This window comes from Furipterus horrens, unplaced genomic scaffold, assembly GCF_987537825.1.
Source record: "Furipterus horrens unplaced genomic scaffold, mFurHor1.1.pri manual_scaffold_12, whole genome shotgun sequence".
In the NCBI taxonomy this organism is placed as follows: Eukaryota; Metazoa; Chordata; class Mammalia; order Chiroptera; family Furipteridae; genus Furipterus; species Furipterus horrens.
In genome coordinates, this window is record NW_028327182.1 from 89,976,937 (window position 1) to 89,990,353 (window position 13,417).

The following is a 13,417-nucleotide window of genomic DNA, read 5'->3' on the forward strand; positions in this document are numbered from 1 at the left end:
TTAGGTACCCAGTGTGATTAGAAACTAATGAGATAAATGTTCCTGTGTGGCTTGTGGAAATATCTTCGTACTTCAGAATCTCACCGTGCTCTGAAATCTGTTCACATTTGTCTCGTGCTGATCCCCATGGCAACAAATTTCCCATGAAGCAAAATTTGGAAGCATAATAGTCCTAAATTATGAACTTCTCAAGGGCATAAATGGTGTCCTTCATAATTGCACATCTAGCCCTTAAAACACACAGGATGTGGCATGGAGGGAATGTTTAATAGGTATTTATTGAACAAATATATTAAATAAAATAATGCTATTTTAAATAAAAATTTAAGAATAATTGAAATTATAATTACACTTAAAATTTAATATCTATGAGTTCTCTCAACTTTCCATTTCCCCCCCTGAAGTTTAGCTAATTTATTCCACATGGTTAACTTATCTTACTTTAAAGCTATTCATTAAAGATAAGCATGATTTTAATTAGCTTCTTAGAATATATAAATAAAACTTTTTCAGTATTTATTGAGCTCCATTCTTTCTTCTAACACTAAATATTGTAGCAAAAAGGCTTTGACTTGGATTCTTATTTTTGGGTTTATTATTGTTAGGATGAAATGAGATAACAGAAGAGATGATGTATAAATACCCTTTCTTTTTTCCCTTCTGATATTTGAGAGGATTGGCTGATAAGGAAGAATTGGCTCTGTAATATTCTGAACAGGAATTTGCTGATATTTAGCTGGAAGTTATTATATTCCTCTAATTTTTCTTTGAGACTGTGTTAGAAATGTGTTCTCCTTTACTTGTCTCTATTGATCAAAATTCTGTAACTGTTTTTTTTTTTTCTTTTAGAATTTTATTTGTTGAAATAATACTTCTCTAGTGAAAAGTAGTTTTGGGGCTCTATATGCCTGTGAAAATATATTTAAATAGTTTTCTAGAAGCAAAAGCCAACATTTGTAAAACTAAATGTTATTACTGTTCTGTCACTTCCTATTTGCCCTTCAATGCCCAACTCAAGTTTGCACACAAAGCAAACTTCATCACCCCACTCAAGATTTCTTTGTTTCTTGAACTCCTTGAATTCCTATTCAGAGTATTTTCAGCCACATTCAGTGATATTTTAATGCAATTAACATATATATATATTAAAGGCCATTAATGAGCCAGGCTGAGAATGTAAAGATAAATAAGACAGACAGAGAGGACTCAAGTATAACTATTATATAATATGATACTTGCAATTAAGATAGATTTATTTTAACTCTAATTTTTATAGTTTAAACACTTTATCTTTGTTATACTTATAGAGAATTGTGAACAATTTTGCTAAATACAATTTTCCTATTTTATTTTACAATAAAAAACCTACAACTGAATTGTAAATGTTTTAACAATACTGCTTAGAACCTACTAGTCTCATGATTAATTTTCTTTCTGAATCAGATTTATTTGCAGTCTAACAGTTATACAGATCAAAACCAAATTTTTGTTAATAATTGCGGAATTTAACCCTACCAATGTCAAAACCAAAATGCTCAAAATCACATCAGATGAGTATCAGCCTTAAGCTATTCTTTTCAGATGTCATTATTTTGTTATTCATCCTCTCTGTTTATATAGAATAATTTTTTTTTTCAACTCAAAATTGAAACCAGTGTTATTTCTCTTGCAAAGTCTTTCATTTGCCCTAACAGACTTTGGGAAACATTTAAAATTCTATGCATTACTTAGAAGCCAACTTCCTCCTTATTCTTGCCTGGATGTCAATATAATACATTTTAAAGGCAAATGCAATATAGATGAATGTACATTGCATCCTTCATCCAAAAGTCTGTCCTCATATATGGTTACTCATTTACACTTGTGTGTTTTGTAAACACAAAGTATGTCTCTTCCATGTTCATCATCCTCAAATTCATAATGAACATACAGTAACCATTAGTAGATGTTGATAACAAAGAATCATTAGTGCTTGGTCATGCTTGCCTGGTATACTTAGTTTAAAACAATTATTATGTAAATACTGTGCTATAATCAATGTTACTTCTTAATCCATTAAATTCAAGACTCAGTTCTGTTCTAATAATAGAAAATAAGTGATCATTAGGTGTTTTTATGTGTGAGTTGCCATTTACCTCTCCTTATTTTCTTAATAATTAAAAAATGGTAATGTCACTATTAAATGATGCATAAGATAAAGAGACCCAAGGATATTAGGAACAAAATTGAAATTAACATTAAGAGGCACAACTGTGTCGTGACATTTTCTCATGTTCAAATAGCATCATCATGGAGATGAAAAGTCATTGAAAGGTCACTTTTGGTACCCATTTCTAAGCAAGAAATAATCCTTTAAGAAAGTTGCAAGTGGGAGTGTCTATATTATCATAATAACAGTTTATTTTTTTAATAGACTTGCAAAGATGGGTTGGCACTTAAAAATTCACATCCCCTCAAAATGATAAAAAGTATAGTTTTATTTTATTTAAATATGTTATTATTGTGAATACAATTTTAATTGTTATAGGCAAAATAAAAACAAGAGTTCTCATTAGCAATGTAATCATATATATGTAGGCATGTGTGAATTATTTTAATGCACTAATATCATCTTCTATAGAGTTTGTAGAACTACAGCAGTGGTTATTCCATTACAATAGGCCAAGAAAGAAAGAAAGAAAAACTTTTTCATTGTGAAATACAGTTACAGAAATATTTAAATGGAAACTAACTATGGCATAGGGGATTTTTCAATTGCCTTTCAAAGTAGTGTACATGCAGAATCCTACTGGCACTCCTGCCGGCCATGAGTAATTAAATCTTTCTCTTCCAGGAGAAACTGGAAGAGACATGGTCCAAAGCAGGACAAGTTAATCACCTCTCCTTCCCAGGAAAGCCCTGAGCCAGCAGCTTAGAACTAAGGAAACTTTGCTCCAGGCTCCTGTTTCTCATTAGGGTGGTATCCAATTTTCAGCAGTGAATCAATGAATCCGGAGGTATGGTAGAGTGTTGGGAACAGGGAGATCGATCTGAACCAGGCATCATTCCTGCTCCTCCTGATAGCGCTTCCATGCATTTGCTTCATCATGTAGATGGAATGGCTAATTCCCAATCATGCCTACTTTCGAAGGTAAATATTAAAGCATATTCTGAAGTAAAAAAATAAAACAAATTTTCGTCCATTTGGTGACTTAAATTACCTGTTCAATTGTTTTCATCTATTGTAATAGAGAATTGATCAAACATCTTTTCTGTGCAAGAGCAATCAAAGCAGGCTTTTCATCTACAAAAGGGATGAAAACACAATTACTGAATGTATTGAATGCTCACCATAAATCCTTCCTAGAAGCTGGTAGAGAATAAATAAAAATTCTTTGAGGTGCTGATGGCTGAGAAAAAGAAAATTAAATAGAGCAATTATTCAAAATTATAAGAAAAAAACAAGTTGTGGATTACCCAAACTCAGAGCCACAGGCTTGCTTTATCAATAAACATAAGGTAGACTTTTCTAAACACACCAGACTTCAGTTCCTCAATATTTCTGAAACTTTTTCTAAGCAAGCAAGAAATAGGCAGTCTACAAAGAAATCTTTAAAAATTCTACTCAAAAAAATTCTCATAGCATATTCTCAAAAGATCATCTTTTCAGAAGGAGCTGTAAAGAGAGCTTCTATGAACCAATAAAGGCAGGTGATCTCAGACTCCGTCTGGAACATCTTAGTTGTGTGATGAAAGACTATGCTTTCTCAACACACACAGTTGTACTTGAAAACCGCCTTTCTGGCAAAAAAGAGGAAGAAGGAGTTGAATAAAATTAAAAATTAATTACAGTTTTAGTTTAGCCTTCTCCTTCCGTCTCTTTCTGTTTCTTCCTTTCTCTCCACAACCTGAGATTGTACTTAGCATCTGCCTTAAAAACGTGGCAGAAGAGAATTTAAGTCCTTCCTCCACATCTTGATATTAATATTTAAAATACAAGCAAGCTACGTAGTAAATTAAAGATGTCGGGGGATTAATCGCGAAGAGCTTGGTTTCCACACTTTCATGGCAGTAGGTGCTTAGAGATCATTGACCCCACCGTTTGTTTATGGGTGGGGAACACAGGCTCACGGAGAACAGTCAACGCGGATTGTTCAATTTCACACAGTTAGGTGGTAAAAGAGCCCAGCCCAGAACACAGTCTGAGCTCTGCCAATAAAGTTATTTTGAGAAAGGTCTAAAACACTGGAAAAATAATTGTATGAACTAAAAATCTATTTTGTTGTTTAATATGTTTGTTGGTAATGTATTTTTTTTTTTTGCTTCTTTGAATCTCAATGTGTGCACATATAGATTTGCTTTTCTAGCCTGCTTTTTAACTATATTTTTAGTTTGTTAAATTCATGTGTGATGAGGAACATTATACTTATCAGCTCAATAAACCTCCTGAGATCCAGTGTAGAATGTCATTAGTACAAGTGTTATAGAATGTGATATTCCAAAGGTCAAGGTGGCATTTTGTACTTATTTGTATCTTAGCCACTAGCCATACGTGCCTATTTAAATATAAACTCAAATTAATTAAAGTTGAATAGTTCAAATTCACTTTCTCAGTCACACTGGCTGCATTTTAAGTGCTGAATAGTTCAAGTGTGGCTAGTGGTGACTGAATTGATAGGGCAGACTTGGAACGTCGACAGTATCACAGAAAATTCTTTCCTATGGTGCTGTGCAGATGTGTAATCAAAATGGGAACAATCTATTTAGGGAGAGCTAGGAGGGAGGGAGAGATTGAGGAAGGCAGAGGACAGATTAAACAGATAGGTGACAGGTAGAAAGAGAGATGATAGATATGTAGATCGATACATAAGTACATAGATAAAGAGGAGGGAGGGAGAAAGGGAGGAAGAAGAGAAAGGACAAGAGAGATAACAAGCTGATATTATGAAGTACTCTAGATATGCTTTCTGCTGAATAACTGTGTAAGAATTTGCTCAACAGTGTTTTCCTAAGCCTTATAAAATGTGAATCTGGGCTACAGGGAAGTGCAGGGGAGCCATAACTTATTATAGGCAGCCCCCCAACCTCAATTAATACAGCATACCCACCATGAGGTTGGTGCTTGGAAGCAGAGTTTTCAAATTCTTCAAGCAGAAAGCCGACAAAAACAGCAGTAATAATAATTTAGGATGTGGAGCCTCTGACATTTATATTAGTGGTAGAGGGATACAAAAATGAATAAAAATGCCTGTATATCTGTCATTTAAATCCATATTTATAACTTCTACTTCAAGATCATATACTGCATTTTCATTGTTCTCATCTTGCTGTCATTGCTTACGTGTTTTAAAAATCATATTATTACATTACCCATAGAATTAATAATAACGTCTTACAAGCCATTTACCAGAGTTAATACGCATCTGGTATTAAGTATCAAACATTACCCATGAGGATTATGATCCTTATCTAATGACTACATGCAAGAACATATTTTTTTATTTCTTACAAATGTATAAAGTATAATTTTTTTAAAAGTGAAACTACTAGGTTACATAATCCTTTCCCAGAGCTGAATATTTCCCTAAAGAATAGTCTCAGTGGTGTTTTGTCAGCCCACGTGGAAATGACCCGTGTAATGTATGACTGCCTGTTCCCTCAGGAAGCTGCGGTAGTATCTAGAGTTCAAGCTCACAGTCCCTGCGGTAGCAGAATAGAGTTTTCCCATCATACAATAAAAAGGAATATAAGCCACCAATACCAATAGCACATAAAAACTTATATTAAATATTCTACCAATTAGATATTTCCTTTTTGTTTTGATCTTATAAATATTTTGTTATTTAAAAAATGGGAAGGTGACTTCCCATTTTTTCAAGAAAAGCAGCACTGACAAGAAAATAAAGCCAGTTTTAGAATGAAAGTTTCCATTTAGATATGTCAGTAGACTAGAATATTTGAAAAAGTCAACAATATGATCCACAGGCAAATCAAACCAATATTGGTGGGATACTCTCTGGAGTCAAGATGCAGTTCCTTCAAGAGCTAAGGATGTTCTCAGTCGAAGGAAAGCTCCCACTGATCTTTCTTTGTAAGTGACAAATTTATTTTGCTCCACGGGTTGTATGTTAGAACTTTTTTACCCAAGTATTTCATTAACAAAACAATTTTTATGTCAACTACCTGCTAATTTTGCAGGTGTGGCAGCTTAGAGTTTTGGAGGTATGGAGCTTAGAGTTTATTCATGAACTAATCATCCAACACATGCTTATGTAAATATTTATTTTGTCAAAATTATAGTAGGCTATATATATATATATATATATATATACACACACACATAATAAAAATTGTCTCAGAGAAGGAAAACTCTGACTCCAAAAAACCTCCGCTGCCTTGCGGCATACCTCTTCAGGGGAAAGGCTAAGGGAGTAAACCCCGACAGAAAATCCGGAGCCGGAGTCCCTAAGGCGGTTTGACGTTGTAGTCAACACCGGCAACTCCTGCGGCGCACCTGAAGCCAAGCTGTATTGACTCCATCTTTCCCTTGGACCCTTCAGCTGCGAAGAGAGGGGGGGTCTGCTGCATGGGCAACAGCAGACCCTCCATATCACCCTGCCCAGGCTCTGTAGCTTCAGCTCCACTGGAGAGGACACTCCAGCGTCATCGCAAGATGTCGATTCAACACGGGAGGAGACACTGTCACTCCCGAGTCGGACTGCACAGCCATTCTCGGCGGTGCAGATAGACTCTTAAGAAGCTACACCATCGTCTCTCGAGACGGACGGCTGCCGACGACGATGACGACGACGAATAAAAATTGTCTATGTATATATAGACAATGACTGCTACAAAGAGAATGCCTAATAGGTTGACCTAACTAGGCTTAGAGGTCAGAGAAGTCCTCCTGAGCAAGTAGTGTTTAAGCTGAGTAGGTATTTCCATGTGAAAGAAATAGGGAAAAGCATTCCGAAAAGGGGGAACAGCATATGGAAGAGTCCAGCATGTCCTAAGGACACGTGTCTAGAAAAGAAAAGAAAATGTGGAACTTTGAGGGTGAAGAGGGAGACAGAAGCAGGCTAAGGCTATTGAGGAGGGTGGGGGGCTGGAGAGGAAAGAGGGGAGCCAAACGTGCTGCTGTTGAGGCAGAGGAAATGCTGGGGGGAGGCTGGGGAGATGAGGACCCACAGATGCCTGTGGAGATGGCAGAGACCTGGGCCAATGCAATTTTGGTCAAGTGGATGGCTGTGGTAAGCCGCAGTGGAAGAGGTGATGAAAACTGTAACTAACGCTTCTGAAAAATTTGGCTTTGAAAAATGGAAAGAAAACAACAGTTTCAGGAAACAGTTTTGCTTTTATTTTTTAAGAATGGCAAATATAGCCCTGGCCAGTGCGGCGCAGTAAGTTGGAACATTGTCCCGTAACTGAAAGGTCATCAGCTGGATTCCTGGTCAGGGGACATGCCTGGTTTGCAGGTTCCATCTCCCATTGGCGGGCATGTGAGAGGCAACCGATCAGTGTTTCTCTTTCACATCTGTGTTTCTCTTTCCCTGCCTCTCTTCCCCTCACTCTCTCAAACGAGAATAAAATAAACCCTTTTAAAAAATGGCGAATACAAAATTAGATTTAAATGTTGATGGAAAGGGTCCAGTAGAGAGAGAAAAAGTATAAAGACAAAAACTAAATAAGAAAGAAAGGATAATCAGCAGCATAAATAGGGTGTTTAGAGACTAAGTGGATTGCCATACGTTAAATTCATGCAACCTGACACGGGAACCCATGTTCAAAACTGCTATTTTATACCACCTCTCAACTTAGATGACAGAAAGCTGGGAACAATATAAATTTCCCTTAACAGATAAATATATTTTGATATATATGCATATAATACAACATAGCAAAAATGAATTAAGTAGTTACTCATGTCCATGTTGAATAATAAAAGAGAGGTTCCTGGAAAACATATAAAGTATGACCATTTGCACGAAGATAAAAACATATAAAAGTGTTATATATTGTTGAAGGACAAAGACATAGATGACATATAAAACAATTCATGTGAATATCAAACACCAAATTAGGATGAATGTGAATGTGTGTGAAGAAGGTGCCATTGAGGGAAGGATGGAGATATTCGAGCTGAGTTGGGGAAGTAGTGAGGTGGTAGATACACCATCTTATTCTCAAGGAAATTCTGCAGTCAGAGAGAGAAAGAGGAAGAAATATGTCCAGTAAGCAACTCTCAGTGAACAATGTGAGGGAAAAAATTAATACCAGCACTTATAAAGTTGGGGCACTAAAAACAACAACGTTGAACATTTCCAAGGTGTAAACAAAAAGTATACAATCCCATTTATGTAAAATTAGTCTGTGGCTGCACTATGTTCATAAGAGAAACATGAAGTAAAGATGCTGAGATCTTAACTGTGGCTGTCTCATTGTGATGGGATTTCAAAGTGATTTATATATTATCTCTTATATTTTTGTGCAATTTTCAAATGTTTTACAGCACTCTTGTAGATAAATAAAAGACAGAATTGTGATCGCTAGAAGGGAACATAATATGGACTAGACCTCGAAGTAAAGCAAATGCAAGTTTCTCTCTCCTTTAGGGTCATAAATAACCCATCAGTATGCCCCACCAAGTTCACTCATCAGGTTCCATTTCCAGGTCTGGCAGGTTAATCTAATGACTTACTTAATGAGGCCCCTACCCTAGCTTCTTCCAGGTGTGCTTCTATCTTTGCCAGGCATGGAAGCCATTGGTTTTAACTAGAAAGATTGGGGGCTGGGAGTCAGGGAGAATTCTAAATTGGAAATACATGTTAGGAGGATAAATACATGGGAGAAAGAGAACAAGGGAAGAGAGATCAGAAGTTCTAATTGGGGGCAGAATTTAGCAGGGTAACAGGAGGCTTTCTCCCTTCTTCATGGGAGGGAACTGTTCCCCACATGGCCCTGAATGCAAGTGAGCCTTAGGTGACCCCAGAGAGGACCAGAACCTGGGGACGCTCTTTTTTTTGAAGAACAGCAATGATCACAGAAGCAGATCTGCCTCGTTCCCCAGATAATGAAGTATGGGATATGTTAGAGAGGAAGTTATTCTCCTTACCTCTACCTGAACTCTGGAGATTCTTGGTCGCCACAAGGATGAGATTTCATCGGCATCTGTGGAGTCAGCATCTGGCAGGGGCAGTGACCTTCTCAAGAAGGGCAAAGGAGAGGTGAAGCTTGCCCAGATGGCTTCTCGGCGAGCTGCAACGGAAGCGTAAGTAAAGGGCGAAGGGAGGTTTGGGTCTCCTGTCAACAGACCAGGGTGTGAGCGATCACTTTGAAAATTCCTAAAAATGGCTGCAAGACTTGGGGAAGCTAATTTCTGATAACAGGAAGATTGAACATTTATTCATTGCAAGAGAAAGCCTCTCATTGTGTAACATCATCATTAGAAGTAGAAATATGGGTTACACTTATTTTGTTAAATTTGTAACTGTATTACCGGTGGCGTCTTTTTACATTGCGGAGGATTGCTTTTTAGAAAGTTAATAGAAATTTCTCAGTTGGTTAATTTTTTAAAAATTATGGAATGAGTGAGAAAGCATTAGAATATGAGGGACTGAAAGAAGAGAGACAGAGGGAAAGAAATGGAGAGGAAAAGAAAGGACTCCAGTGAGACACAGAAGCAAGAGGGTATGGGGAAGAGAGACAGAGACTCAGAATGGCTCTTTGGTCTGTTTTTATAGGAGTGAACAATCTTCAATAGTAAAAACACAGAACTGGAACTTTAGAGCTGGAAGGAGCCTTAGATTTCACAAATTCCAAAATCCTCATCACACTGATTAGAAAACCTCATCTAAAGATTTCCTTAGAAGAAGAGTGTCAAAATAAACAGATTTCTGTTGAATGTCATAGCTTAACATAAGGCTTAATATATGTATTTTTAGGATTTTCTGAATTGAGTTTTCAACAAATTAGTAGCAAATGAATCATCCATAATTATCTGCGTTGGATTAAAAGAGAGTGTTTTTCTACTTAAAAGGTAGGTCAGGGTCAATTTTATGGCAACATTATTTATGTTTATGCATAGAGACATCTGGTGGCCTGAAATTTCCATTTCCATTTCCATTCCTTTTATGTGTTCACAAGTTCGCACAAGTTGAACAGAAATGCCTGCTTCCTGCTAAATCCATTAGAAACTGATATAAGGGTGAGAAGAAAGGAAGTAATGGAAAAGGTAAGGTATTAGAATTGAAAAGAATGTAGAATAACAAGCCAGACTGTGGAAAACATGGGCGAAAGGAATTATCATTGTCTCAGAATAAAAACGCTGAGGCACAGAAACCTAAATCAGAGATGGGTGCTACTGCTCAGAAATGTGCGTCTCTCAGGTGGATGTGAAAAGCTGTCTTCTTGTAATTTTACTTTCTGTTTCTCTGATTGCTAATGAGGTTGACGGGGTTTTCATGCTATGCATCAATTGTGCTTACTTTACTGAGAAATTCCCTTTCATGTCTTTGCCAATTGTTACATTATTTGTCACTTTTTAATTCATTCGTAAGGACTCTATATGCTTTTTATACCAAACTGTCCTGGGTTTTGTGTTTAGCAAACACATTCTTCCCCATTCACTTTTTAATAGTTTCTTTTGATGATCAGAAGTTCTTTATTTTAATGTAGCATTATCGTCAGCCTTTTTTTAATGGCTAGTTCTTTTATATGTTTTTAATGTCCTATGCTGAGGCAATTAAGATATTCCTTATATGCTCATTTAAAGCGTGTAGTTTACCCTGAAACATTTAATTGTTTAATCTACTTTAAAGTTATATGTGTAAAGAATGTGAGTTAGAAATGCAATTTCTATTATTTTCTTTCTAACTAAATATGCCAGCACCACTTATAAATAGTCCCTCCTTTTCTATTGACCTTCAAGCCCCACTCCAGTCATTATAAATTTATGTGTGTGTTGGGGGTTATTTCTGGAGTTTCTATTCTGCTTCCTTGGCTTATGTGTCTATTTCCAGACAAATCTTGTGCTATCCTGATTACCTTTGCTTTACGACAAGATTTGAGGTATTCAACAATAAGTCCATGCCTTGCCTGGCCCTTTGCTATGTATATTTCAGTATCAATCTCTCAAATTATATGAAAAAAAGTTTTTTAATTAGAATTGCACTGAATCTGTAGATAAATTTGGGGGGAAAAGACTTTTTTAAAATGATATTGAGTCCTTAATGTCTGCTTTTACTTTCTGGTGGGAAAGACATTGTTTCCTTAGACCAACGGATATAATTTTTAAAAATATTAAAAAGTAGTTTGTATTTTAAACAGATCTTTATAAACCTGAATTTAAAACAGGGTTAGTGTTTAGAATAATCTGAACCTCTTCAACGCTGAAGGCCAAGGCAAATTTACAAAATTGAGACATTCTATATAGCACTTGTTAACTGAGATACTTATTCTTCTTAAAATTTACTGAGTTATAAGGAAAGAAAAATCACCTTTTAAAACTTTAAGGAACTTAATTCATCTGTTTTGAGTGTATCAATACTAAAATAATATAAAAGCATTTCTATAAGCTGCTAGAAGTTTAAGGCCATTTAAGCTCAGTTCTAATTTTTGTTTGGAATTACTTTTTTTAAAAGGCAGCATTTTGTTCATAAATACATTTTGAGTGACAATCACCTCAAGAGAGTCTCTTATTCATGCATTCCTGAATTTATACATTCCTTCTCACAGTGAGATTTACAGGCAACTGAGCTAAAAAAGGTCAAAAGTCAAAACTAGAGAGGCCTTTTATTTTTCCCTGAAATGTGGAGCTCAGAATCACAGATTCCAAACTGGTCCAAAGTTCTTGTTTTTGTTGTTCATATATTTAGGTGAAGCTTCCTAGTCTGTGTCCTGGGGGCTGCGGTTGGGTATGTGGACCAGACTCCCGTTCAGCTGCGCAGGGGCCCTGGGTAGCTGCCGGATTGGCTGCACAGCAGGGGACACTTCTCAGGTGAATGCCAGAAAGGACGAGATGACTGGGTGAGGAGCTGGGCCCCCCATCACACAGGCGACAAAGGCCGGAGCTCTCTAACACACCTAAAGGGCCGAGACAAAAACCAGCCACACCAGGAAGGCTCAGGGATGGAAAAAGAAGGTGTGGGAGGCCAGTAGGCTTGTCTTGAGGCGAAAGCACCCACTCCTGCTCGTGAAATGGAGCCCACGAAAACTCCGGTGCTCTGCTTCTCAGTGAGGAAGAGACAGGAAGGGGCAAGAGAGAGAGAGAACCGAGCAGAAGTTCTCACCCCCAGGGCCACCTGCTCGGACCCTCCTTAGAACACACTAAGCCTTTCTCCCTTGAACACACTGGAAATAAGCCACCACGTCCACACCACGGGGCATGATCATACCTTCTAGTCCATATTTGTGTCAATACTTTCCATGACTACTTGTGTGGCAGGCATGGATCTCAATTTGTGCCACTGTCTTATGTTACATATGTTCTCTTCTCCTATAGACTGAACATTCTCTTTCAAGAACATGGTTCATGCATCATGCATGTGATTCTATCCCTGCACACAAAACACTGCTGTGTCTTGTCAGGAATCACACAGGTCTCATATCTCCATGCAGGTGTGGAAACTAATGCATCCTAAGGGAACCGAGATAATGGCCATAGAAATATGCTTCCCAATGACATGGCCATTCTGGCAGGAAGTGTGGTTCTGAAGGCTCAGCCCTCAGGTTGTCCTTTGACTCAGTGTACCTGAAGCCTGCGGAGGAAGGCTGTAGACCAAAACAAAGCGAAGCAAACAAAACTGAGATGCATAGAAGCGTGTCTTCACGCTGTGGAGGGGACAGGACACATGTGTCATGGAAAAGCAAGTGCTTCGGGGAGTCAGAGCTCCTGAGACTTTAGCACAGTTTCATCCAGCACCCCCAAAGCCCCGGTGCTCTAATGACAAAGGCACGCCGATTGTAGGGAGACACCCTCACCTGAGTCGGTACCCTGAGAGTGTGAGGGGACCCCGTTCTGGGCCCCGATGTCAGACCCATCACTGATTTCAGATGCCCGCTGAACTTACCAGGCGCTTTGTGTTTTCCGGCACAGAAATGGTCTCAGTCGTGGGAAGAAACTGAGCAGAAGTCCTCATGAGCTTATTTGGAACATTTGTCCTGAGGTGTGGGGGTGTTTCAAGAGGACGAAGATGTCAGGGCTGGAAGTCTGCAGCGGGAAAAGGGGACGGAGAGGAGGCCCCGCCAGCGAGACACCCTTCCAGGAGGCAGCTCAAGAAGAAAGTTAAAAACTTGAGGAAAACTCCTTTTCCTTGGGCATGTTGGAGACACAAAACACATTTGCTGATTAAAAGCTAATCTTCAGGTTTTTATCTCCCCAGCAAACCAATTCAGAATTCTTAGAAAACATTTGTAAAACATAAATATACAGAGAATATGG

General features: G+C 37.7%; 1 long non-coding RNA gene across 1 annotated transcript; it reads left to right on the forward strand.

The window, feature by feature from the left end:
- Window positions 1–9,949: 9,949 nt before the first annotated feature.
- On the forward strand, window positions 9,950–13,201 carry LOC149996568 (uncharacterized). The gene is made up of 3 exons (XR_016507427.1): window positions 9,950–10,015; window positions 10,123–10,210; window positions 13,073–13,201. It is a non-coding gene; the product is annotated as an uncharacterized LOC149996568 (long non-coding RNA).
- The last annotated feature ends 216 nt before the right edge of the window (window positions 13,202–13,417 follow it).